The sequence below is a fragment of the Oreochromis niloticus genome, linkage group LG11 (assembly GCF_001858045.2).
Source record: "Oreochromis niloticus isolate F11D_XX linkage group LG11, O_niloticus_UMD_NMBU, whole genome shotgun sequence".
Classification (NCBI taxonomy): domain Eukaryota; kingdom Metazoa; phylum Chordata; class Actinopteri; order Cichliformes; family Cichlidae; genus Oreochromis; species Oreochromis niloticus.
Genome location: NC_031976.2, coordinates 28,617,190 through 28,642,593, shown reverse-complemented (window position 1 = coordinate 28,642,593; position 25,404 = coordinate 28,617,190). Strand labels below are relative to the sequence as shown.

The 25,404-nt window shown below is 39.7% G+C and overlaps 2 long non-coding RNA genes across 2 annotated transcripts in view; both read left to right on the top strand.

Moving 5' to 3' along the window:
- LOC102081927 (hemicentin-1) overlaps positions 1–25,404 on the top strand; it is a 69,943-nt gene that overhangs the window by 13,156 nt on the left and 31,383 nt on the right. Inside the window, exon 15 of the long non-coding RNA XR_003222075.1 lies at positions 24,629–24,940. This is a non-coding gene — a long non-coding RNA (hemicentin-1). The remainder of the gene's footprint in view (positions 1–24,628; positions 24,941–25,404) is intronic.
- On the top strand, positions 18,040–19,496 carry LOC112848134 (uncharacterized). Its single transcript, XR_003222079.1, has 3 exons — positions 18,040–18,089; positions 19,280–19,376; positions 19,461–19,496. It is a non-coding gene; the product is annotated as an uncharacterized LOC112848134 (long non-coding RNA).

Here is a 25,404-nt window from a genome sequence, read left to right as displayed (position 1 = left end):
ATAAAAGGTCTGCACATACTTTAATAGTCTGTGTTAGGCAATAGATTGTGTAGATCTGTTTTTTGCACAGGTTAAAGCTATTTCAAGAGCAATAAAACACTCCTGATATTGATAAGTATTGCAAGTATGTTCAGAAAGGACTTCAGTTTAAGACATGACCATTTTTACACACAGCATTTTACCGGACACTTTCTCAGTTCATATTTTTAGTAATTTTTGCAAATATTTTTCAATCATCAAGGTTATTTTGGCTGACTCCTCTCCCTTTCTTTCAATGACAGTTCTTCCACAGATCCTGTTTTCATCAGATTGTGTTAGAACTGCAAGTCAGGTTAACTGTTCCTGTGACACTGAGGGAAACCCTTCCCCTGCTGTACAGTGGTATTTGAACGGTGAACCTGTCAATCAGTCTGGTGGATTTGAAATATTCAGTGAGATTCTAAACCTCACAGTTCACAGGAGCTCCTTCATTCTGAGTCAACCACAAGTGAAGCATTTTTCCACCCTGCTCTGCCGTAGCTTCAACTCGCTGGGATCTGCCAGTCAACTATTTTATATGAGCAAGTTTAAAAGCTCTGCAGAATTTCAAGGTTTGTATTTGGTGCAACTGTAAATACTCTTGTTTAACCCACATACATAATGCAGTGGAGATCAAGGAGATTTGTTGCCTTAGTCAATGATATCCTGTGCTCTACAAAACCAGTGAAGAGATATTGTCAGGATTGTTTTTTTGTAAATTTTAGTATTCATTTGCAATAAATTTACTGTCAATAACTTTAGGAATTCCACTAATCCACATGAGCAGTTAGTGTGTTGGGTTAATCCAGCTACAGTACACTCACTACCAGTTTCATAAAATATGTAATGTTTTGTTTTCCTGAATGCTCAGGACCAGCAAACTGCCACAAACATCTGCTTCTACAAACATGGTCACAATTACTGACGGTCATTAAATGAAGTGTGAATGTTTAATAATCAAGTGCTTGATTATCAGCATTATAAAGAAAAAAATGTATTAGCATTCTTAAACTGTTGTTTTAATACAACAATCAGACTTAATGAAATACATGTCAATATCCAATATATACAACCAAGTGATTGTGTTATTGCACTATTTTTTTACATTCAAGTAAAATACCACACTTTTGTCTGATCTAAATGATTTTAAATAGCTCTTTAGTTTATGCATAACATTTCACATGCATAACCCTTTTTTATGCAGAAGAGGCAGTAGGCTAAAATAAGGTCCAAGCATTCTTAAGATGTCATCTTTTTAAATAAATTTATAAGGCTTTATGTCAGGAAGTGCAATACCCATACTCATTCTTTAGATTCACCTAAAAACATCACAGTTTCAGTCAGTCCTTCTGGTCCAGTACCAGAGAACAGCAATGTGAGTCTAACCTGTAGCAGTAATGCCAACCCAGCAGTGAGTAACTACACCTGGTACAGAGCTGATGGAGACCAGGAGACTTTATTTGGAACAGGAACCAGTTTAATCACTGTAGCCTCTAAATTCATTCGGGCTTTTTGGGGTTTTTTTTTTGCCAGGCTGAAAACAAGATTGGATTTGCACGTTCTAATCTGACTCAAGTCAAAGTTCAGTGTATGTATCACATTATTAGGCATTTGTATTCATCCAGAATTTTAACAACACATAATCCACCTCTCATATAATAATTCATAATTCACCTCTCTTATACTCTACAACTACTATACTGAATGCCACTGTCCCTTGCTAGTAGCCTATTTAATTTTTCTGACATTTTTGGGTATCTAGTGTAAGTATTACAGCTAGCCAAACATTATAGCACAGATCATTTTAATGTCTCAACCACACTAATAAAACACATTCCTATTTATAACACCACAACTTAAATCAGAAAAACAAGACAATATGGTTTACATCATTGCAATGGGGTTGTCCCAAATAAATATAAAAAGGCTGGATATATTTCAGTAAATACAATGATGCGTAGTACAGTATGTAAATTGTTCACTTTGGTTTATGAGCACCTTCACTCACATGTTACCAGTTGTTGTGTTGTTACATTGTTTGTCTAAGTGTTCTAAACTTTATTCAGTGGTGCTTTGACTGATCCTCTCACAGTGGTAACTGAGTGGGCTACCTGTCAATCAGTCTCATAAATTTGAAAAATGTGTCCTTCCATTTTCTTCTGGTTATCAAACTCTGCAGTCTGTCACTGGGCAAACACAGAGAGAAAAAGTGATTCACACTCACATCTATGGTTAATATAGAATCACCAGTTAACCTAACCTCACAAATTAAAGAAAAAGGAATCAAGACTGGCTTACCACTCTACAATTTGTAGAGTATTAAATCTCTTAAAACAGTCTGACTATACTGTTTAAAACTTTGTTTAAGACACTAGAGTATGCTGTTCATTTGGTCCACTACCAGCAAACACCAATGTGACTCTGACATGCCGTAGTAGTAATGACAACTCAGCGGTCAGAATGAACAAAGACTAAGATACTTTGATGGGAGACAGATATACTTTATAAATTAAAGCATGAAAGTTGATGCTACCAGTGTGCAAAATTTTGTCAAGGGCCATGATATTCAACAGGGTCTCAAGTGTACTCATAAATATTATTAATTATGGTAAAAAAAATAACATGTTTTTTGTCCTTAAAGTTTAAGCTCACTATAAACAACAATATCCAACATTTCTGATCCAGTTCAAATTGATAGGGATCAGATTTGTTCTGTTGGAGCTGATCCATGTCATGATGCTAGAATAATTACTTGTAACTTAAGTATTAGTTGATTAGGAATATAATGTCCATGGCATTATTTCTCATGGCAGGGTCTGAAATGTACTATGGACTTTACAGTGGAGTCGTTCCTTGGGTCCTCGCTGGTGTGTTTTTCAGTGTCAGTGTCATCTGTGCGGCATACTTTCAAATAATTCATTTGTTTCTTTTTTTGCAGCAAACTACGAAAGAATGTGAAGCCAAAAGAAGAGGACAGAACTTATATGTCACTGAGTGGTAGAAACGTCAGCTCTTCAGAGTATGATGTCATTAACACAGCTCCAAAGAGTCAGTGGCGCTGACCTTGAGGGAGCTATGCAAGAGGGAGATCTTGCATAGCTATGATGCGTTGTTCCATTGCCAGACATGCAACCTTTGTAATCTCATGTACTATATGAGAGTGTCCTGTAAATTTCCAGTTATCAAATGTAATTGTTTCTATGTATTCTCCACAGCCAAGAAGATGTAATGCATTTTTGGAATAAACTCGTCTGAATGCCTTGTAGTGACAGATGAGCACAACAAATGATTTTTACTGCTCAATAGTTTGTGTTTTATTGTTGTATTTCTTATTTCATAACACGTTAAATGTTTTCCATGGGTGCCAGGTCTGAACTGCAGGCATGTTTAGCACTCCTATTGTAATAAAGGCAGAATGTAATAAAAATGCATTGCCGGCAATAAGTCGGACTCGTTCCCGGTGGGTGATGGGCTCCGCCAGGGCTGCCCTTTGTCACCGGTTCTGTTCATAATTTTTATGGACAGGATTTCTAGGCACAGCCAAGTGGCGGAGGGCTTTCGCTTCGGTGGCCTCAGAATCTCATCTCTGCTTTTTGCGGATGATGTGGTTCTGTTGGCTTCATCAGGTGAAGGCCTCCAGCTCGCACTGGAACGGTTCGCAGCCGAGTGTGAAGCAGCGGGAATGAGGATCAGCACCTCAAAATCTGAGGCCATGGTTCTCAGCCGGAAAAGGGTGGAGTGCCCACTCCGGGTCGGGGATGAGTTCCTGCCCCAAGTGGAGGAGTTCAAGTATCTCGGGGTCTTGTTCGCGAGTGATGGGAGAAGGGAGCCGGAGATCGACAGATGGATTGGTGCTGCGGCTGCAGTGATGCGGACGCTGCACCGGTCCGTCGTGGTGAAGAGGGAGCTGAGTGTAAAAGCGAAGCTCTCAATTTACCGGTCGATCTACGTCCCGCACATACAACATGAAATGGATGAAGAAGGACTATTGTATTGGGTTAAAATAATGCCAGATTAGAATCAATGTTAATATTTTTAGTTTCAATATTATTTGTCATTGTCATTTTAAGCTGGCATCGTTTTAACCCCATAACATGGATACAAAAAAAACCCTCCTAATTATTAAGAATAATTTTTGTCTGCATTATTCTGCAGATTCGTTTTCTCCTCAGTGCTCATGTAAAAGAACTGAAATTTGTGTTCAGTGTAAAGACATCTCTATCACTGACTTTTATCAAAGAACTCCAAGTCACCAATCATCACTGTATTATTGTGAAAATCTTTAACCCTCTACAACACACCCCTGCCCCAGGGTTTTTTTTTTTAAACCTAATGCCCAGTACATGTGAAATTATTCCAACCAATCAGAGTGTTTGGGAAAGTATCAAATTTCAGTCAAGTAAGAGGTTTGAGTCAAGCATCAATCAAGCATGATTTGAAGGCGGGGCATCCTTTTCTGACACATGGTCATAGGACCGCATGGTGTGAGAAGAAGGTAAGAATGGTTGTCCTAGTAATCATTATTTAGAATGACATAAACTGCAAATCAAAAATACATGTGAGTGTAAGAAGATGTATAGAGGGTTTTTATCAGGTTTTATGAAGTTTTTTTTTATTTTTACTTCGTCAAAAATCCAGTTTTTCTTTTGGCCACTTTTGGGGGGGTGGTTGATAACAATGTGTCTGTATGTAAATATTTATTCATGTATTTGTACAAAAAAAAAGTTCACATTTCACATGCTGCTGATGTGATGCCTCTTGTACAGTGGGAAGACATCAAAACTTTTCTCCATTTCACGACAACAGCTGCCAGGCCAAAAGGGACAGGATGAAGCTGGAACAGCTTCCTATCAAAGAGACATTGTATGGATGAGCAAATGGTGCCATTTAAGGGCAAGAGCAAATTCAAGCAGTACCGACCCAGTAAATCCAGAAAACGCGGTTTCAAACTATTATTTCTTGAACTAATAGGGGGTGGCTGTAGCTCAGGTGGCAGAGCAGGTCAGCCACTAATCAGAAGATCGGTGGTTCGATCCCAGGCTGCTTCCTGGCTGCATGCCAAATATCCTTGGGCAAGATACTAAACCCATGTTTGCCTACTGGTGGTGGTCAGAGGGCCCGGTGGCGCCAGTGTCCGGCAGCCTCGCCTCTGTCAGTGCGCCCCAGGACAGCTGTGGCTACAACGTAGCTTGCCATTGCCAGTGTGTGAATGTGTGTGTGAATGGGTGAATGACTGAATGTAGTGTAAAGCGCTTTGGGGTCCTTAGGGACTGAGTAAAGCGCTATACAATTACCATAACACTTCGAATTGTATGAGCGCAGCAGGCAGCGTTTTCCCTCTTGGAGGCTCTGGGGGGGTCCTTGGAGGTGCTGCACTCCTCCACCTACTGCCCGCCTGCACTCGAGCCTCCGCAGGGGGATCTTCGGCTGTTCAGTCTTCCGCCTCTCCCCGCCTGCCTCCTCATAAAACAGGTGTCCCATCACCCCCGCCTGTTCACAGAGGAGGCAGGAGTGGTGGCCGGCCTCCAGATCGGCTCTGTCGCTGCTGCTGACCACTTACCTGCCCTCCTGAACTGTTTCGTCTTTGCAGCTGGCTATGCGGCCTCCCTCCTAAGCTTTTCTTCTGATTCTCATAACATGAGAATCCATATAACATGATATTGGACATTTCCAATCTAAGCCTGTATCAAGTCATATATGTCAATATGTTTCAAAATTTTTTTCAATTCTGCACATTTCGGGAAGATTTCCAGATGTTTTTATTGCTTTCTAATAGTTGTGCAATGGTGTCTGAGTTCATCATTTTCTCTGTCGTGTTATACATGCACAAAAAATATCTTGGATTACATCTGAAATATCATTTTTTAGGCAATAAAATGGCCCAAAATGAGTCATAATATGATGTTGAGTAATTTTCAACATGTACCATCAAAATGTGTACAGCAGGGGGATAAATCATCTTATAAAAGTGCTTTGTTAAGACATTAAGTTCTTTTGGCGTCAACACAGTACATAATTTTACATATTGTTTGACTTTTTGACCCTGAGATCAAATATGTTGTGTAGTTCACACTGTTACTGTTTTTAACTTTCAGTTTCTTGTTTAGAAAATAGAAACATTACTCTACTTTATTCCTTCAGCCAAATAATATAAAGCCAAATAGTGAACATTATTACTAAGTGAATAGAAATGCTTACAGCACATTCAGTGGTGCAAGATGTGTTGTGGAGATCATGGTCAAAAAAGAAGGTGGTACTGTTAACAGCCACTTCTGGTAAAAGCATATCTAATATTCACACTCATACTTTTGTGTTATTTCCTCTTTTTACATCACTTCCTGAACAGTTCTTAAAAAACCTTACATATGTGGAAATGACTTCTCTATGAAGCTTGTAAGAATGTAAGTTTTTATATCTTAAATATGAAAGAAATATCAAAGTTTTATGCAAAGATAACATTTCTATCATTCTTGGATTCACTGCGATTTAGATTAAAAATCATATTTGTCGAGGAAAAAGTTCCACAGGAAAAAGGTGAAGGATTTTCTTTTTCTCTCGTCTATCATGTTTATGAACATAACTTTTTGAAATAAGAGCTGTATGCTGGTATCTTAGCAGATTTTTTGAAGCTGAATATTTATCCTAGTAGTGACAGTAGTTACATGGGAACGCTGGGCTTTGCAAAATGACCATTACTGTCATTGTCACATATTTTAAAGGTGATAATGAGCCCTGTTACTGAGTGAAATATATGTGCTGTATCACACTGTTATCTTGAGCTAACGCACGAAAAATATTCTCAAACATCATTTGAGAGTTTTAACAAAATACTTTAAAAAGTTATTTACTTCACTTTTCACCATAACAGCTTGTCACTGGTAATGTTTAACAAATAATCATGTAAATTGTTTCATGTGCAAACTTCAGACTCCTTTAAACTTCACTTTTTTGCAACAAAGATGGCTGCAACTCTGACTTTTCTTCTCATTAGTTCTCTGCTGCAGGGTGAGTGAAAAAAATCAGCATCACGTAAAGATTATTGTGTAAAGATTATTATTTAACATGAAACATCTACTAAACTACAAAGGGTGTCCATTTATTAGATATTTAACAGTAAAAATATTTAGCATTTGTCCCTGAATTAAACACTGAAGTCCTAGTAACAGTGATAACTCTGGATAAAGGCTACAATAATTAAAAACTGTACTGTTGCTGTAAATTACTGTTTCCATTTCTCTTTTAAAAATCATTGTGTTGTGTTTCAGGTGCTCTGTGTGGAACGTTCAACGTCAGTATGCCACAGAATATAAATGTTTTGAGAGGATCCTGTGTGACCATCCCCTGCTCCTTTGATGTAGACAGCAGATTTGAAAAATACTTAGATGATACATGTAAAGCATATTGGAATGATTCACCTTCATTTACCAGTGAAAATGCAAAACTAAAGCCAACTAAAGAAATAACAGGAGACTTAACAAAGAAAGACTGCACCACAACTTTCAATAATGCAAGTCTTCTTCAAAGAAGTAAATACTACTTCAGACTGGAGTGTGATAATGCACTGAAATACACTTTTTCACAAACTGGTGTAAATATTTCATCCATAGGTAAGCTTTTATATCCATATATAGACAATTCATGTGAATAAATGACACTAGTCAAGCTGCTTTGACTTCATTCTGAATTCACTGGATTTTACACAGCATATAAAAACCTAAAATGAATTACTGCTCATTTGTTTATTGACTGATCTTTTTGCCAGATGATCCTCCCTCTCTGACTCTGACTCCATCCACACTGGAGGTGAAGGAGGGAGATTTGGTGAGTGTGGCGTGCTCTGCTCCAGCTCCAGCTCCATGTTGGTCTCATCCTCCAGCTCTGACATGGACCCCTAACCTGGGTCAGAGTCAGGAGACACTGCAGGAGAATCAGGACAAAACTAAAGTCAAGACTTCTGTTATGAGTTTCACTGCTTCTCACCTTCATCATGGAAATAAAATCTCCTGCACTGCTGTCTACCAGAAACAAGATGGCAGCCCTGATGTCACTGCTGAAACAAGTTTAACTCCTGATATTTCATGTGAGTTTATTTTTTCTCTTTTCAAATAAAATAAATAGTAATAACGTATAAATAGTAATAATGTATTTAGTAATAAATACTGTTACCTAGATCTGTTATTTTTTCTCTCTAAGACTCATAATAAAACAAAACTACATTTAGTCACTCACATTTGACAGTTGCTTTTCAGTTTACAGTTTACAGTTTCAGAGTTTCACTTAGTATATATTATCATGTATTTTCCCCAAGTTATGATATTTGTTTTGTGAATAAAAAACCAGTAATGCAGAATTATAAAAAAAAAAAAAAATTCAGATAACTGTTATGTGATGTGTGAATGAGGTCCCAGTTCCAGATTCAGGCCACAGATAGTAAATAAAAAATTAACCTTTGTTCAGGAAAAATACTTTGCAGCAGAAAAATCCAAATGGTGGCCGGTAAGTTCTTTGAATGCAAACCAGGACAAATGTGAGTGAAAATAGCAGTGGGAAAACGAATATTCAACAGTGCAATGCAACAAAGAAATGTGGGTAGATAGAGGCAATAAATACACACTCAGTAAATATGGATAATGAACACAACTGGGTAAAGTGGGACTGTAGCTCAGGGGAGTTGAGATTGGTTGGCTTTAGCTCAGGAGTGGTGGCTGGGGTGGGTGTAGCTCAGGGCTGTGCAGAGACGTTTAAAGGGGCGGGGCCTCAAAGTTAAAAAGGGGCACATAGAACCAGACTGAAGCCACACCCACACTCATCAAGAATCTAATATGGAACTTCATCATACCATATCACTGTCATCAGGTGGGGACAGTGCAAAGCAAACTTAGCCCATGTTTTACCTGATGGGTAAAATGTTGCTGTTCAGGGGGGTTGCTGCTGCTCCTGCTGCTGATAGTGCTGGAGGGCAGGGCTGTGTTGATCTGAGACTGTAAAAAGTCCATAGGAGAGATGGTAACTGATTGAACAAGTGTTATGAGATAATAATAAAATGCAAAGATTGGCGACAGCGCTTGGAACCATAAGGCAACAAAACTTTGAGAAATAAACTAGGCTCTGTCTGTGAATCACTCTTTGCCTCTCTTCCATCTCCTCATCTCATCTATTACTCTCCACTTGCTGTCCATCTGACAACAAGGCACACTTCACTATTGCATTAATCTATTATTTAATTATCCACACTTAACAACTCTTGCACCTAATCTATAATAAAGTAATGTTAGAAAAATATTACAGAACCAAAACATTGTGTTTATTATTGTTTTTATACTTGAATACCTTTGCAATGGAACAACTGGTACATGTGTTATTGATACCTGTGCACTTTTTAATCTAGCTGGTGAGAGATCCACTCTCACATCATGGTGCTGATCCAGAATACTTCCCTTATTATTTATTCCTAGTGCTATAATAATAAAGTGATGAAAATAAACAAATTAAGTAATAAACATAAAATAATGTATTTATGAGGATTCAATTTGTTTGACTGTACACTCTGTGCAGGCAGAAAGCTTATTAAATGTTTAAACTGTAAAGATACAATAATTTTGCTGCTGTAAAATCAGCATTTTGTCATATTTGAAATGTAAATCTAATATATTTTGTTTAATGTATTAATGTATTTTCTTTGATAACATAGGATGTGTTTTTAAAAAATCATTACAATAATCCATAATTATTTGGATATGCGTATTAGATCATTTTCAGTGAAATATAAGCCCTCCAAGAAGGCAGCAAAAGCCCTGTAACTTAAATATGTTCCCTAAAACGGTGGACAGAGCTACAGACCCTTACCCAGTTAGCTAGCAGCTTTCACCAGCACTACTTGTGCAGTTAATAAAAGGACAGGTAATGTTTGTCGCGCTGTTGCACACACAGCACGCTCATCTGTTTCAATTTGTCAGTTGTCACAAGACAACTTTCCTACATGTAATAATAAGTTAATACTCCTGTGTGCTATAGACTATGTGTACGCCTTGTACGCATACTAGGTGTACGCTGTACACCTACTTACTGGTTTTTGTTGCATCAGTCTGCGTTTCCCAATTAATTTGTTTCTCCTACAGCTCTGCATATGGCAAGCCATTTCAGCCAAATATCGTGAGTTTTATAATACGTCTGGTTAAGAAATGGTGTAAAAAATGCTGTTTAACGCCATGGGGAAGGCCCTGCATAATTTCAAGAAAACAGCGTTTTAAACGCCTTCACGGCTGACACTGAATGCCGGAAAAAAAACATAGTTTTTTAATCTGTCTTTGACAGGTAAAAAGTGCGTTTTGTTCCGCCCCTCAGAAGGGACGTTCAAGGCGTCACTTCCTGGTGTAAAATACGGCGTTCTGTCAGGTCAACGCCATTTGTCAAGGCATTCTGAATTAATAAACAGTGTTTCTTAACCAGACGTGTTAGAAAACTTGCGATATTTGACTGAAATGGTTTGCCATATTGGCGCCGCTCAGACAGCAAAAAAATGTGCGTCTTCTTTACAAGCTCGTTCGCAGCTCGTAACCAACGTGCTCTGCCATCAGGGGCGATCATTGGTTAATGGTGGTCATGTGACTGATGCAAGCCAGATGTTTTATTTAGCTAAACTGTGATTAATAGTTAAATATCATTGTTGAGGGACACAGGCGGGACTCCGCACGCACACACATTAAAAAAAGTTGCCTCAAGAAAAGGGCATTTGGGACACTCATCAGGAAAGGGGCAGGTACTCAAGCCCTGCCTCGCACGTGCCTGGTGTAGCTCAGAAGGTAGAGCAGGTTATCTAATATTTGGAAGGTTGGCATGCAGACTGGAGCCAATTTGCACACCAAATATCCTCGGGTAACGATATTTAGATAAGCTGTTATCCGATGAACACAACACTTTCTCTGTTATTTTAGTTAGAAAACACTTAAACATAAATTAGGGGAATGGATGAGGCGTGTTATATAAAGCTGTTTAAGTAGATTAGAATAGTGGTATGCAAGAACCGGGGCATTTATCATTTCCAGGTGACCAACCTTTAAATAAGACAAAGAGATTAAAAATGATTAAAAATCCCAGTCTGCAATTAATACAATACAAAATACTACATAGAGTGCATTATACTGGTCATCGGATGTTCAAGATGGGCTTTACATCTTCCAACAACTGCTCACACTGTCAAGGCAATACACCAGACAATTACATCCACGCCCTTTGGTTCTGTCCACCAGTGCAGAAGTTTTGGCGTGAGATATGTGAAGACTTATCAAAGTGTCTGAAATGTAACATTCCAGCCTCCCCTTTAGTGTGCTTGCTGAGCAACTTGGATGAGGTCACTGCAGAAATAAACACAGCCCACATTGTTTTTACAGCCCTATGCATTGCCAAGAAAACGGTCCTCCTTAACTGGAAAAATAAAAATAATCTTAATTCTAATCAATATAAAAACCATCTAATAGATCACATTAGTCTTGATACAGCCTCTGCCACCACATTTGATCAATCCCTTTGGGCTCCTTTGATCGGCTTCATCACCTAGTGGGGGTGGGGGGTCATGGTTTGGTCCTGCCTTCGCTATTGTGGTTGATGTGGAGGTTGGGATGGGCTTAGGGCACCAGGAGAACCCCTAGAGACGTTATCCCTGGAGGGCTCAACCCGGGGGGTTGTGGTCATAACCTGGTTAGTGGCTCTGGTCGCTCTTAGAGGGTGTTCTCTTCGTGGCTGCGTGCAGCGGGGCTGGGGGATGGTCTGTACTGGCGGACGTAGGTTACTGGCCTGGTGGCCTGGCTGCCTCTGAGTGGATCCGGGGCAGGCGGGGGGGCTTGGGGTTCGGGGGTGCTTCGTCTCAGTGATGGGGCTCTGGCTGGGCCTTGGGGGCTTCGGTCCTCGTCGGTGTGTCGCCGAGGTTGTGGGCGGGTGGGTGCGCGGGGGCTCAGCCCTGGCGCAGGGGGCCTCTGGTGCATCGGCCTAACTGGGGGGCTCTTCAACTGGCAGGGAGGTTGTTCCATCCTTGCAGAAGTCCACTCTGCAGGTGGGGGAGAGACACAGGAGAGGTGGAGAATAAACCTAACCTGGGTGTCTGTTGTCTTGTGTAGTCTGGAGATGATTGAATGTTGGGGTGGGTATAGTTTCCTCTGCGGTGGGGTGGGGTGGGCTTCCCCAGGTCCTGTGGGGCTTAGCGGCGCTGCTGCCATAGGCCCCGGTCTGGATGGGCCTGGGCTCCCTTGCCTTGGTGGGTACTAGAGGACGGGGGTGCCTACTGGGGTCAGCGGGGGAGCTGGCCCTAAGGAGGGGCATCTTGCCCCTCCCTTCTTTTCCTCCCCATCCCCGGCTGCCTCCTTCTTCCCGCTCCACCACACCCACCCACACAGGTAGGGCCTTGGGGTGCGGGTGTGTCACCAGGGTGCAGGGGAGGCATTCCCCCCCCTCTGTCCCCTTCTGGCCACCTGTGCCTCAATTTTATTTCACAACTTAGACATCCACATTATTCACACTCTCATAACACACACACACACATATATATATATATATAGGGCCTTGAGGGTGACCACGTTAACGGCATCCAGAGGACGGTTTGGGTATTCAACCCTACCTCTGGCGCCGGTGCCCACCTCTCAATTTTAAGTCCATGTAGACATTGAGGGTTCTTGGGAGGGGCCGTGCTAACACCTGCTGCTCTCTGGCAGCAGCACCATGCCCTCCCTTGTTTTAAATGCACTTTAGAACAACACGCAGCAACACTACACATGAGCGGGAGGAGGGAGGTATGGGGTCTTCACACACCCCCGTTCTCTACTAGCCATCAGGGCGGGGGGCTGGGAGGAGGTGTTGGCTGTCCGATTGGCCTCCCTGCTGCTGCGGAGCCTGGGGCGGTCTGCTTGCCTCCACCCCGGGGGAAAGGGTCACATCTCTTGGGTCTGGGTGCCGTTTCCCCCTCTGGGGGCGAGGGTACCTGGACCCGGGGCATAGAGTATGTTTGGGGAGTATGATTGTGTGTACATGTCTATGTATGTCTATCCTTACGTTGGGTGAGTGCTGAGTGTTTGTATATGTGTGCATGAGGGTGGGAAAGCATGTTTATGTCTGTGTGTGCCTGTTTGTCTGTGTCTATATGTCAGGTCGGGTCTTAGACTCCACCTCCCTGGGTACTCCCAGGCCCTCCAAGTGTGGAGGCCTATCTCCCCTCACCACACTCCCTGCTGGTAACTGATGCCCTCAGGGGTTGGTGCATTGGTGGTTCTTGGTGTCCGGGGCTGGGCGCTCAGGTATGCACCAGTTCACTCCCGGTGGCTACTTGGCGGGGCCTGGTGCCTATCGCTCGGTCAGGCCTCTTCCGGGGCAAAAGGGGCCCTCGGGCCTCCGGCCTCGGGGCCTGCAACTCGGTTCACTCTGGCACAGCTGGCTGCTGGCAGAGCCGGCGGGCACGCCAGTGCAGCCCCTCTGGCTTCTGCTCCGTGGCTACTGGGTGACCCCCTCGTCTGGGGATCTCCTCAGCCCTTCCCAGGAGGGTGGCACGGATGCCCCTCCGGTGGTACTCCTTGGGCTCTCGCACTCTGGGGCCTCTGGATGTCTGGAGCCTGGATCTCCTCCATGCCTGCTTCATGCCCTGGGGGACGGGGCTATGGGCCTCCACACCCTCTAGCAGACTGTTACATGGGGAAACCTTTTGTATACAAGCGCGTTGATCCACACAGGTGTGCACACGGGTGTTCACTGTTCGTAGACATAAACTACACCTTTCTTAGCTGCTACTTCAAAGCACATTGTGCGCTGTCTGTCCTGCGTGCTGCACAACAACTTTCAATATTTAGTATTTACTGCTGTTCACACTTAGCTAGATTAACGTGATGGTGTTGTGTTTAGTATGTTGCTTTGTCTTTGTTTGGTTTTTTTGCTTGTCTTCTCTTCTTTTTCTCTCAACGGGTGATCCAGGAGATTTTTTTTTTCTTTCTCTTTGTCTTTGTAAGTGCCCTTTCTCACTGTCCCTTTTCCCTTCTGTTTTTCTTTTCCTTCCTCTCTTTCTTTCTCCCTTTCCTATCCCCCAGTCATGTCTGTCCCATCTGTAACAACTGAAAATAAAATAAATAATAACAACAAAGTTTGATCAAATGGACCAATACGGCAATGCCATGATGATCCATTTGGCAAAATAAATCCATTTGGTATCCTTGTTGGTCTTCAGACAACAATTCTGACGGCTAAAGAACCAAATGGGACAGACAAAAAAAAAAAAAAAAAAAAAAAAAAGAATAGTGGTATGAAAGAACTGGGGCTTTTATCATTTCCAGGTGACCAAACTCTAAATAAGACAAAGAGAAAAAGAAGTATTAAAATAGATCATGAAATAACAAGTCCACCATCTGGCTGGAGCCTTTCTATGTGGTGTTTCTCTTCCCACCCACAGAAGGAGGGGTGGGTTTACTGGAGATTCTAAATTCCCCACAGGAGAGAATCACTGTCTGTGTCAGTGTACCCTGCCTCTCACCCAGTGGCATTTGGGCTAGGTGTTACGGTCCTGAGTCTGTGGACTCAGTGTTTTTCTGTTTGTATTAGTTTTCCTTGATTTCATGATGTGTTTTGATTTCTGTCGCTAGTATCCCTAGTTCCTTGGCATTTCTTGTGTTCTAGTTCTTAGGCTGTGGTTCTGTGTTACTTCTGTTCAGTTTCCTGTTTTACTTTGAAAGTCTGTGTACTATGTCAGTGTGTTGAGTTTTGCCTCCCCTTGTCTTGTCATGTCTGAGTCCCAGCTGTGCTCTCCTCCTGTTTCACATTCCCTAATTTCCTCAGTAGGTATTTAAGCCCTGTGTTTTTTCCCTGCCAGTTGTTGCGTCCTCCACGTTCGTTGTGTGTGTATTCATTGTCGTCTACCTTCAGCATCTCCAGTCTAGTTAGTTTAAGTTGTTGTTTATGTATGGCCAAGCGTGACTCACCACCAAATAAAGCTGCCGTTTAAGTTAATGTTTTGTCTCCGAGTCCTGCACGTGGGTCCAGCCACTGACAGCCACACAACTCACCGTGACACTAGGCTCCAACGCCCCTGGAAGATGATGAATGGCTAGTTTTTGACACTCAGTAAAAAGAACTATAAAGTTGGTGAAGTGACTGTAAGACAAAGAAAAATCATTTTTATTGGATACATCAGTCTTTAGAAAGAAAGGGCCAAAGCAACTTCTTACTATCACTCTACAAATTTTCTTGATTAAAGAAAAAAACATGTAAATTGGTGCGGTTTGCTCCCTTCTCTCCTGTTTGGTGTTAGATATGTATGAGTTATTAATTTAATGGGAAAAAATATATATTTTAAAGGTACCCAACTTATAAACACTACTTCTGCAAGGAAAACTGTCTTAACATTTCAGTTTGTATGTTTCTTTGCTCATTTTTCAGATTCACCTAAAAATATCACAGTTTCAGTCAGTCCTTCTGGTCCAGTACCAGAGAACAGCAATGTGAGTCTGACCTGTAGCAGTAATGCCAACCCAGCAGTGAGGAACTACACCTGGTACAGAGCTGATGGAGACCAGGAGACATTTATTGGGACAGGAACCAGTTTAAACATTCAAGTCTCCAGAGACACACAGTCATTTTTCTGCAACGCTGAAAATGAGATTGGAGTTGGACGTTCCAGCAGCATTCAAATAGATGTTCAGTGTAAATATCACATTTCACATCTGCTTTACATATCACCAGTATAACCCAGCATCAAAGATTTAGAGAATTAACTGGAATTTACACACTGGGGTTTTTGAATAGTCATCAAATAAAAAAGCAATGCATTTTTGCACAAAAAGTATCAGCATTCTTAAACTGTTTCAGTGTACAAAAGTCTTTGCTTGTCTAGTCACACACATATAACTAAATGTGACATCTGATTCTCAATTAATAGGGTTATATGATATGATGTCGCCCAACTCTTTGTAGCTATAATAGTTTCAACTCTTCTGGGAAGACTGTAACAGGGCAAGAGCCTTGGCACACGCTGGACAGATTGCATGTCTGTCGCAGTCCCAACACAGAGACACAGACGACCATTCGTAGTAACATTCACACCTATGAGCAATTTAGAATTACCAATTAATCTAACTCCTCTAACTGCATGTCTTTGGACTGTGTGAGGAAGCCAGAGTACTTGGAGAGAACCAACGCAGACACATGGAGAACATCCACAGTCACTGTTAAAATACACATATACGACTTAAGGATAGGCAGTGTAATACCCAACATACAGTGCACTACTAATCTGCATGTTTGATTCCTTATTTTTCAGATTCACCTAAAAACATCACAGTTTCAGTCAGTCCTTCTGGTCCAGTACCAGAGAACAGCAATGTGAGTCTGACCTGTAGCAGTAATTCCAACCCAGCAGTGAGGAACTACACCTGGTACAGAGCTGATGGAGACCACGAGTCGCTTATTGGCACAGGAACCAGTTTAAACATTAAAGTCTCCAGAGACAGACGGACATTTTTCTGTAACGCTGAAAATGAGATTGGAGTTGGACGTTCCAGCAGCATTCAAATAGATGTTCAGTGTAAATATCACATTTCACATCTGCTTTACATATCATCAGTATAACCAAGCATCAAAGATTTAGATCATTAGAACAGAGTTTATACACTATGTTTTTCGAATACTCAGCAAATAGAAACAGTGATTATTTTATAAAGAAAAAAGTATCAGCATTCTTAAACTGTTGTTTTAATACATAAATCAGACTTCATGAAACACACATTCACATCCATTATATACAGCCAAGTGATTGTGTTATTGCACTTTCTTTAGATTCAAATAAATACCACAGTTTTGTCTGATCTAAATGATCTTAAACTCTTTAGTGTATGCATAACATTTCACTGTTTTACACTTTATTTTCAGAAGAGTTAGACAGTAGGTTAAAATAACGTCCAAGCATTCTTTAGCTGTCATTCTTTTAAATTAATTTATCAGGCGTTATGACAGGTAGTGTAATACCCAATGTACAATACACCACTAATTTTCATGTTTTAATACTCATTCTTTAGATTCACCTAAAAACATCACAGTTTCAGTCAGTCCTTCTGGTCCAGTACCAGAGAACAGCAATGTGAGTCTGACCTGTAGCAGTAATGCCAACCCAGCAGTGAGGAACTACACCTGGTACAGAGCTGATGGAGACCAGGAGACGCTTATCGGAACAGGAACCAGTTTAAACATTCAAGTCTTGAGAAACAGATGGACGTTTTTCTGCAAGGCTGAAAATGAGATTGGAGTTGGACGTTCCAGCAGCATTCAAATAGATGTTCAGTGTAAATATCACATTTCACATCTGCTTTACATATCATCAGTATAACCCAGCATCAAAGATTTAGATAATTAGAACAGAGTTTTATACACTATGTTTTTCAAATACTCAGCAAATAGAAACAGTGAATTTTTTTAATAGAAAAAAAGTATCAGGATTCTTAAACTGTTGTTTAATACATAAATTAGATTTCATGAAACAAACATTCACATCCATTATATACAGCCAAGTGATTGTGTTATTGCAATTTCTTTAGATTCAACTAAAATACCACAGTTTTGTCTGATCTAAATGATCTTAAATAACTCTTTAGTGTATGCATAACATTTCACTGTTTTACACTTTATTTTCAGAAGAGTTAGACAGTAGGTTAAAATAATGTCCAAGCATTCTTTAGCTGTCATTCGTTTAAATTAATTTATCAGGCTTTATGACAGGTAGTGTAATACCCAATGTACAATACACCACTAATTTTCATGTTTTAATACTCATTCTTTAGATTCACCTAAAAACATCACAGTTTCAGTCAGTCCTTCTGGTCCAGTACCAGAGAACAGCAATGTGAGTCTGACCTGCAGCAGTAATGCCAACCCAGCAGTGAGGAACTACACCTGGTACAGAGCTGATGGAGACCAGGAGACTTTAATTGGAACAGGAACCAGTTTAAACACTGTAGCCTCTAAATTCATTCGGGTTTTTTTTTTTTTTTTTTGCCAGTCTCAAAACAAGATTGGATTTGCACGTTCTAATCTGACTCAAGTCAAAGTTCAGTGTATGTATCACATTATTAGGCATTTCTATTCATCCAGAATTTTAACAACACATAATTCACCTCTCTTATACTCTACAACTACTATACTGAATGCCACTGTCCCTTGCTAAAAGCCCATTTAATTTTTCTGACATTTCTGGGTATCTAGTGTAAGTATCACAGCTAGCCAAACATTATAGCACAGATCATTTTAATGTCTCAACCACACTAATAAAACACATTCCTATTTATAACACCACAACTTAAATCAGAAAAACAAGACAATATGGTTTACATCATTGCAATGGGGTTGTCCCAAATAAATAAATAAAAAAAGGCTGGATATACTTCAGTAAATACAATGATGTGTAGTACAGTATGTAAATTGTTCACTTTGGTTTATGAGCACCTTCACTGACATGTTACCAGTTGTTGTGTTGTTACATCGTTTGTCTAAGTGTTCTAAACTTTATTCAATGGTGCTTTGACTGATCCTCTCACAGTGGTAACTGAGTGGGCTACCTGTCAGTCTCATAAATTTGAAAAATGTGTCCTTCCATTTTCTTCTGGTTATCAAATTCAGCAGTCTGTGACTGGGCAAACACAGAGAGAAAAAGTGATTCACACTCACATCTATGGTTAATATAGAATCACCAGTAAATCCAACCTCACAAATTAAAGAAAAAGGAATCAAGACTGGCTTACCACTCTACAATTTGTAGAGTATTAAATCTCTTAAAGCAGTCTGACTATACTGTTTAAAACTTTGTTTAAGACACTAGAGTATGCTGTTCATTTGGTCCACTACCAGCAAACACCAATGTGACTCTGGCATGCCGTAGTAGTAATGACAACTCAGTGGTCAGAATGAACAAAGACGATGGGAGACAGATATACTTTATAAATTAAAGCATTAAAGTTGATGCTACCAGTGTGCAAAATTTTGTCAAGGGCCATGATATTCAACAGGGTCTCAAGTGTACTCATAAATATTATTAATTATGCTAAAAGAAAATAACATGTTTTTTTGTCCTTAATGTTTAAGCTCACTATAAACAACAATATCCAGCAATTCTGATCCAGTTCAAATTGAAGTTGATCAGATTTGTTCTGTTGGAGCTGATCCATGTCATGATGCTAGAATAATTACTTGTAACTTAAGTATTAGTTGATTAGGAATATAATGTCCATGGCATTATTTCTGATTGCAGGGTCTGAAATCTATTATGGACTTTACAGTGGAGTCGTTCGTTGGGTCCTCGCTGGTGTGTTTTTCAGTGTCAGTGTCATCTGTGCGGCATGCCTTTGGTAAGTTAATATGTTCACAATGGAAAGTCTACTGATGTTTTTTTAGCATACTTTCAAATAATTCATTTGTTTCTTTTTTTGCAGCAAACTACGAAAGAATGTGAAGCCAAAAGAAGAGGACAGAACTTATATGTCACTGAGTGGTAGAACCGTCAGCTCTTCAGAGTATGATGTCATTAACACAGCTCCAAAGAGTCAGTGATGCTGACCTTGAAAATGATCCAATAGATGAGATTTTTCCTTAAGATTGTAAGATTTTGCTGTATTTTTTGTGAAAAAAAAAATCAGTTATCTGTTATACTTGTCTTTATTGAAGTGCATTGAATAACCACTGTGCTAACCAACCTAGCCTAATAACATGCTTTAAGTGATGGAATCACTTTAAATGGGTGTGGTGAGAGCAGAGGGTGAATGATAATTCTAGGAGTTGATAGTGGAGAGATGCCAAGCACTCTTACTTCACAGTTCTATTACAGCTTTTACGCTCTGACAACTTTTGGCTGATTTAAACATCTTGGTAGTCGACTACTATCTACTGGGACAAAATAGCCTGCAGCCATCTGCTCGGTACAGTCTACTGAACAAAAGGGAGGGCAAATTTAGGAGTGTGGAGTTTTCCGCACAGAGAGCCTTTTTCACTCAATTAAATGCCACCTAGCACTGCTCCATCCACTGCACCACATCTGATGCAACCTCTCCGGTGAGGTTGGTCAGGGAGCTGGTCAGAAGTAAGAGTTCAGGAAACAGAGATACCACTGATCAACAAATCTGCGCTTTTACTGTTTTTAAGAGGGAGATCTTGCATAGCTATGATGCGTTGTTCCATTGCCAGATGTGCAACCTTTGTACTCATGTACTATATGAGAGTGTCCTGTAAATTTCCAGTTATCAAATGTAATTGTTTCTATCTATTCTCCACAGCCAAGAAAATGTAATACATTTTTGGAATAAACTATCTAATCATCTGAATGCCTTTTAGTGACAGATGAGCACAACAAATGATTTTAACAGCTCAATAGTTTGTGTTTTATTGTTGTATTTCTTATGTTGTCTTATGTTGTATTTCTTATGTCTAACATGTTAAATGTTTTCCATGGGCACCAGGTCTGAACTGCAGGCAGGTTTAGCACTCCTGTTGCAATAAAGGCAGAATGTAATAAAAATGTATATATCGTTCAACAAGTTACTCATCCTATATTTAATAATGCAACCCCATAAAGTGAGTTTTCATATGAACTCTGCATCATAACATGCATGTTAAACAAAGTCCGTGATTACTCAGAACACAGGACAGTTGTACACACACCTGACTCTACCTTGAAGGAGCTCAGGCAGCAGCAAAATACCAACATTTCCAATACAGTTTAATTTCAGTACATCAGAGGTTCTTGGTCTAATTTTTGGAATAACTTGTTTTAAATTCATTTTAGTGCATAAGGTTTCCATCCTTACTGTCATGGTCCTGAGTCTGGGGACTCAGTGTTTATGTTTTTGATTATTAATATTCTTTATTTCAGTTGGTTTCTGGTTATACTTTAATGATTTTTAGATCTTATGTTTTGCACCGTGCCTCTGAGTGTTACATGTGAATTTACAGCCTTTGGTGTGTAACTGTGGGTGGTACGGTGTTTTAGAAAGACATTTTTTAGTATGCATACTAAATCATTTGTTTTCTGAGCATAGATTACTTATTCTATACTAATCTATTCAGAAAGTCACAAGATCAAGACCAGCACGGTGAAAGATTGGAAGCCAAAGCTTAACACAGGTAGTACACCGCACATACAACATGAAATGGATGAAGAAGCGCTATTGTATTGGGTTAAAATGATGCCAGATTAGAATCAATGTTAATATTTTCAGTTTCAATATTATTTGTCAGTGTCATTTTAAGCTGGCATCGTTTTAACCCCATAAGGGGGATATAAAAAAGACCTCCTAATTATTAAGAATAATTTTTGTCTGCATTATTCTGCAGATTCGTTTTCTCCTCAGTGCTCATGTAAAAGAACTGAAATGTGTGTTTAGTGTAAAGACATCTCTATCACTGACTTTTATCAAAGAACTCCAAGTCACCAATCATCCCTGTATTACTGTGAAAATCTTTAACCCTCTACAACACAGCCCTGCCCCAGGGCAACAACAAGGTTTTTTTTTAAACCTAATGCCCTGTACATGTGAAATTATTCCAACCAATCAGAGTGTTTGGGAAAGTATCAAACTTCAGTCCAATAAGAGGTTTGAGTCAAGCATCAATCAAGCATGATTTGAAGGCGGGGCATCCTTTTCTGACACATGGTCATAGGACCGCATGGTGTGAGAAGAAGGTAAGAATGGTTGTCCTAGTAATCATTATTTAGAATGACATAAACTGCAAATCAAAAATACATGTGAGTGTAAGAAGATGGAGAGAGGGTTTTTATCAGGTTTTATGAATTTTTTTTTAATTTTTACTCTGTCAAAAATCCAGTTTTCTTTTGGACACTTTTTTTGGGGGGGGGGGGGGGGGGGGGGGGATAACAATGTGTCTGTATGTAAATATTTATTCATGTATTTGTACAAAAAAAATGTTCACATTTCACATGCTGCTGATGTGATGCCTCTTATACAGTGGGAAGCCATCAAAACTTTTCTCCATTTCACGACGACAGCTGCTGGCCACAAAGGTCAGGATGATGCTGGAACAGCTTCCTATCAAAGAGACATTGTATGGATGAGCAAATGGTGCCATTTAAGGGCAAACTCAAGCAGTACCTACCCAGTAAATCCAGAAAACGCGGTTTCAAACTATTATTTCTTGAAATAACACTTCGAATTGAATGAGCGCAGCAGGCAGCGCTTTCCCTCTTGGAGGCTGGGGGGTCCTTGGAGGCGCCGCACTCCTCCACCTGCTGCCCGCCTGCACTCGAGCCTCCACAGGGGAGAGTGGGCGTCTCTAGCCGATCTTCGACTGTTCAATCTTCCGCCTCTGCCCCGCCTGCCTCCTCATAAAACAGGTGTCCCATCACCCCCGCCTGTTCGCAGAGGAGGCAGGAGTGGTGGCCGGCCTCCAGATCAGCTCTGTCACCGCTGCTGACCACTTACCTGCCCTCCTGAACTGTTTCGTCTTTGCAGCTGGCTATGCGGCCTCCCTCCTAAACTTTTCTTCTGATTCTCACAACACGAGAATCCATATAACATGATATTGGACATTTCCAATCTAAGCCTGTATCAAGTCATATATGTCAATATGTTTCAAAAATTTTTTCAATTCTGCACATTTGGGGAAGATTTCCAGATGTTTTTATTGCTTTCTAATAGTTGTGCAATGGTGTCTGAGTTAATCATTTTCTCTGTCGTGTAATACTATTGTTGCACAAAAAATATCTTGGATTACATCTGAAATGGCCCAAAATGAGTCATAATATGATGTTGAGTAATTTTCAACATGTACCATCAAAATGTGTACAGTAGGGGGATAAATCATCTTATAAAAGTGCTTTGTTAAGACATTAAGTTCTTTTGGCGTCAACACAGTACATGATTTTACATATTGTTTGACTTTTTGACCCTGAGATGAAATATGTTGTGTAGTTCACACTGTTACTGTTTTTAACTTTCAGTTTCTTGTTTAGAAAATAGAAACATTACTCTACTTTATTCCTTCTGCCAAATAATACAATAAAGCCAAATAGTGAACATTATTACTAAGTGAATAGAAATGCTTACAGCACATTCAGTGGTGCAAGATGTGTTGTGGAGATCGTGGTCAAAAAAGAAGGTGGTACTGTTAACAGCCACTTCTGGTGAAAGCATATCTAATATTCAAACTCATACTTTTGTGTTATTTCCTCTTTTTACATCACTTCCTGAATAGTTCTTAACAAACCTCACATATGTGGAAATGACTTCTCTATGAAGCTCGCAAGAATGTAAGTTTTTATATCTTAAATATGAAAAATTTTATGCAAAGATAACATTTCTATCATTCTTTGATTCACTGCTATTTAGATTAAACATCATATTTGTCGAGGAAAAAGTTCAACAGGAAAAAGGTGAAGGATTTTCTTTTTCTCTTGTCTATCATGTTTATGAACATAACTTTTTGAAATAAGAGCTGTATGCTGGTATCTTAGCAGATCTTTTGAAGCTGAATATTTATCCTAGTAGTGACAGTAGTTACATGGGAACGCTGGGCTTTGCAAAATTGCCATTACTGTCATTGTCACATATTTTAAAGGTGATAATGAGCCCTGTTACTGAGTGAAAAATATGTGCCGTATCACACTGTTATCTTGAGCTAACGCGCTAAAAATATTCTCAAAGATCATTTGAGAGTTTTAACAGAATACTTTAAAAAATTAATTACATCACTTTTCACCATAAAAGCTTTTCACTGGTAATGTTTAACAAATAATCATATAAATTGTTTCATGTGCAAACTTCAGACTCCTTTAAACTTCACTTTTTTGCAACAAAGATGGCTGCAACTCTGACTTTTCTTCTCATTAGTTCTCTGCTGCAGGGTGAGTGAAAAAAAATCAGGATCACGTAAAGATTATTAAAGAAAGATCATTATTTAACATGAAACATCTACTAAACTACAAAAGGTGTCCATTTCTTAGATATTTAACAGTAAAAATATTTTTATTTGTCCCTGAATTAAACACTGAAGTCCTAGCGACAGTGATAACTCTGGATAAAGGCTACTATAATTAAAAACTGTACTGTTGCTGTAAATTACTGTTTCCATTTCTCTTTTAAAAATCATTGTGTTGTGTTTCAGGTGCTCTGTGTGGAACGTTCAATGTCAAGATGCCACAGAATATAAATGTCATGAGTGGAACCTGTGTGACCATCCCCTGCTCCTTTGATGTAGAGAACAAGCATGAAATTAACTTAGATGATACATGCAAAGCATATTGGATTGTTTCACCTTCATTAAACAGTGAAAATGCAAAACTAAAGCCAACTAAAGACATGACAGGAGACTTAACAAAGAAAGACTGCACCACAACTTTCAGTAATAAACATCTCCTTCAAAGTGCTAAATATTTCTTCAGACTGGACTGTAATATTAAACTGATGTACACTTTTTCACAAGCTGGTGTAAATATTTCATTAATAGGTAAGTTTTTTTTTATCAGTTTACTCACATTTTATGAACAAATGACAGCTGTGGAGCTGCTTTAGCTTCATTGTGACTTCACTTGATTTTACAAAGCATATGAAACCTGAAAGGAACTGCTGATCAGAATATGTCTTCCCAACAGATGATCCTCCCTCTCTGACTCTGACTCCATCCACACTGGAGGTGAAGGAGGGAACCTCAGTGAGTCTGACGTGCTCTGCTCCAGCTCCATGTTGGTCTCATCCTCCAGCTCTGACATGGAGCCCTAACCTGGGTCAGAGTCGGGAGACACTGCAGGAGAATCAGGACAAAACTAAAGTCAAGACTTCTGTTATCAGTTTCACTGCTTCTCACCTCCATCATGGAAATAAAATCTCCTGCACTGCTGCCTACCAGAAACAAGATGGTAGCCCTAATGCCACTGCTGAAACAAGTTTAACTCCCAATATTTCATGTGAGTTTATTTTTTCTCTTCTCAAATGAAAAAAACAGTAATAACGTATAAATAGTAGTAATGTATTTAGTAATAAATACTGTTACCTAGATCTGTTATTTATTCTCTCTAAGACTTAGAATAAAACAAAAGTACATTTAGTCACTCACATTTGACAGTTGCTTTTCAGTTTACAGTTTCAGAGTTTCACTTAATATATATTATCATGTATTTTCCCCAAGTTATGATATTTGCTTTGTGAATAGACAACCAGTAATGCAGAATTATTAAAAAAAAAAAAATCAGATAACTGTTATGTGATGTGTGAATGAGGCCCCAGTTCCAGCCTCAGGCCACAGATGGTAAATAAAAAATTAACCTTTGTTCAGGAAAAATACTTTGTAGCAGAAAAATCCAAATGGTAGCCGATAAGGTCTTTGAATGCAAACCAGGACAAACGTGAGTGAAAATAGCAGTGGGAAAAC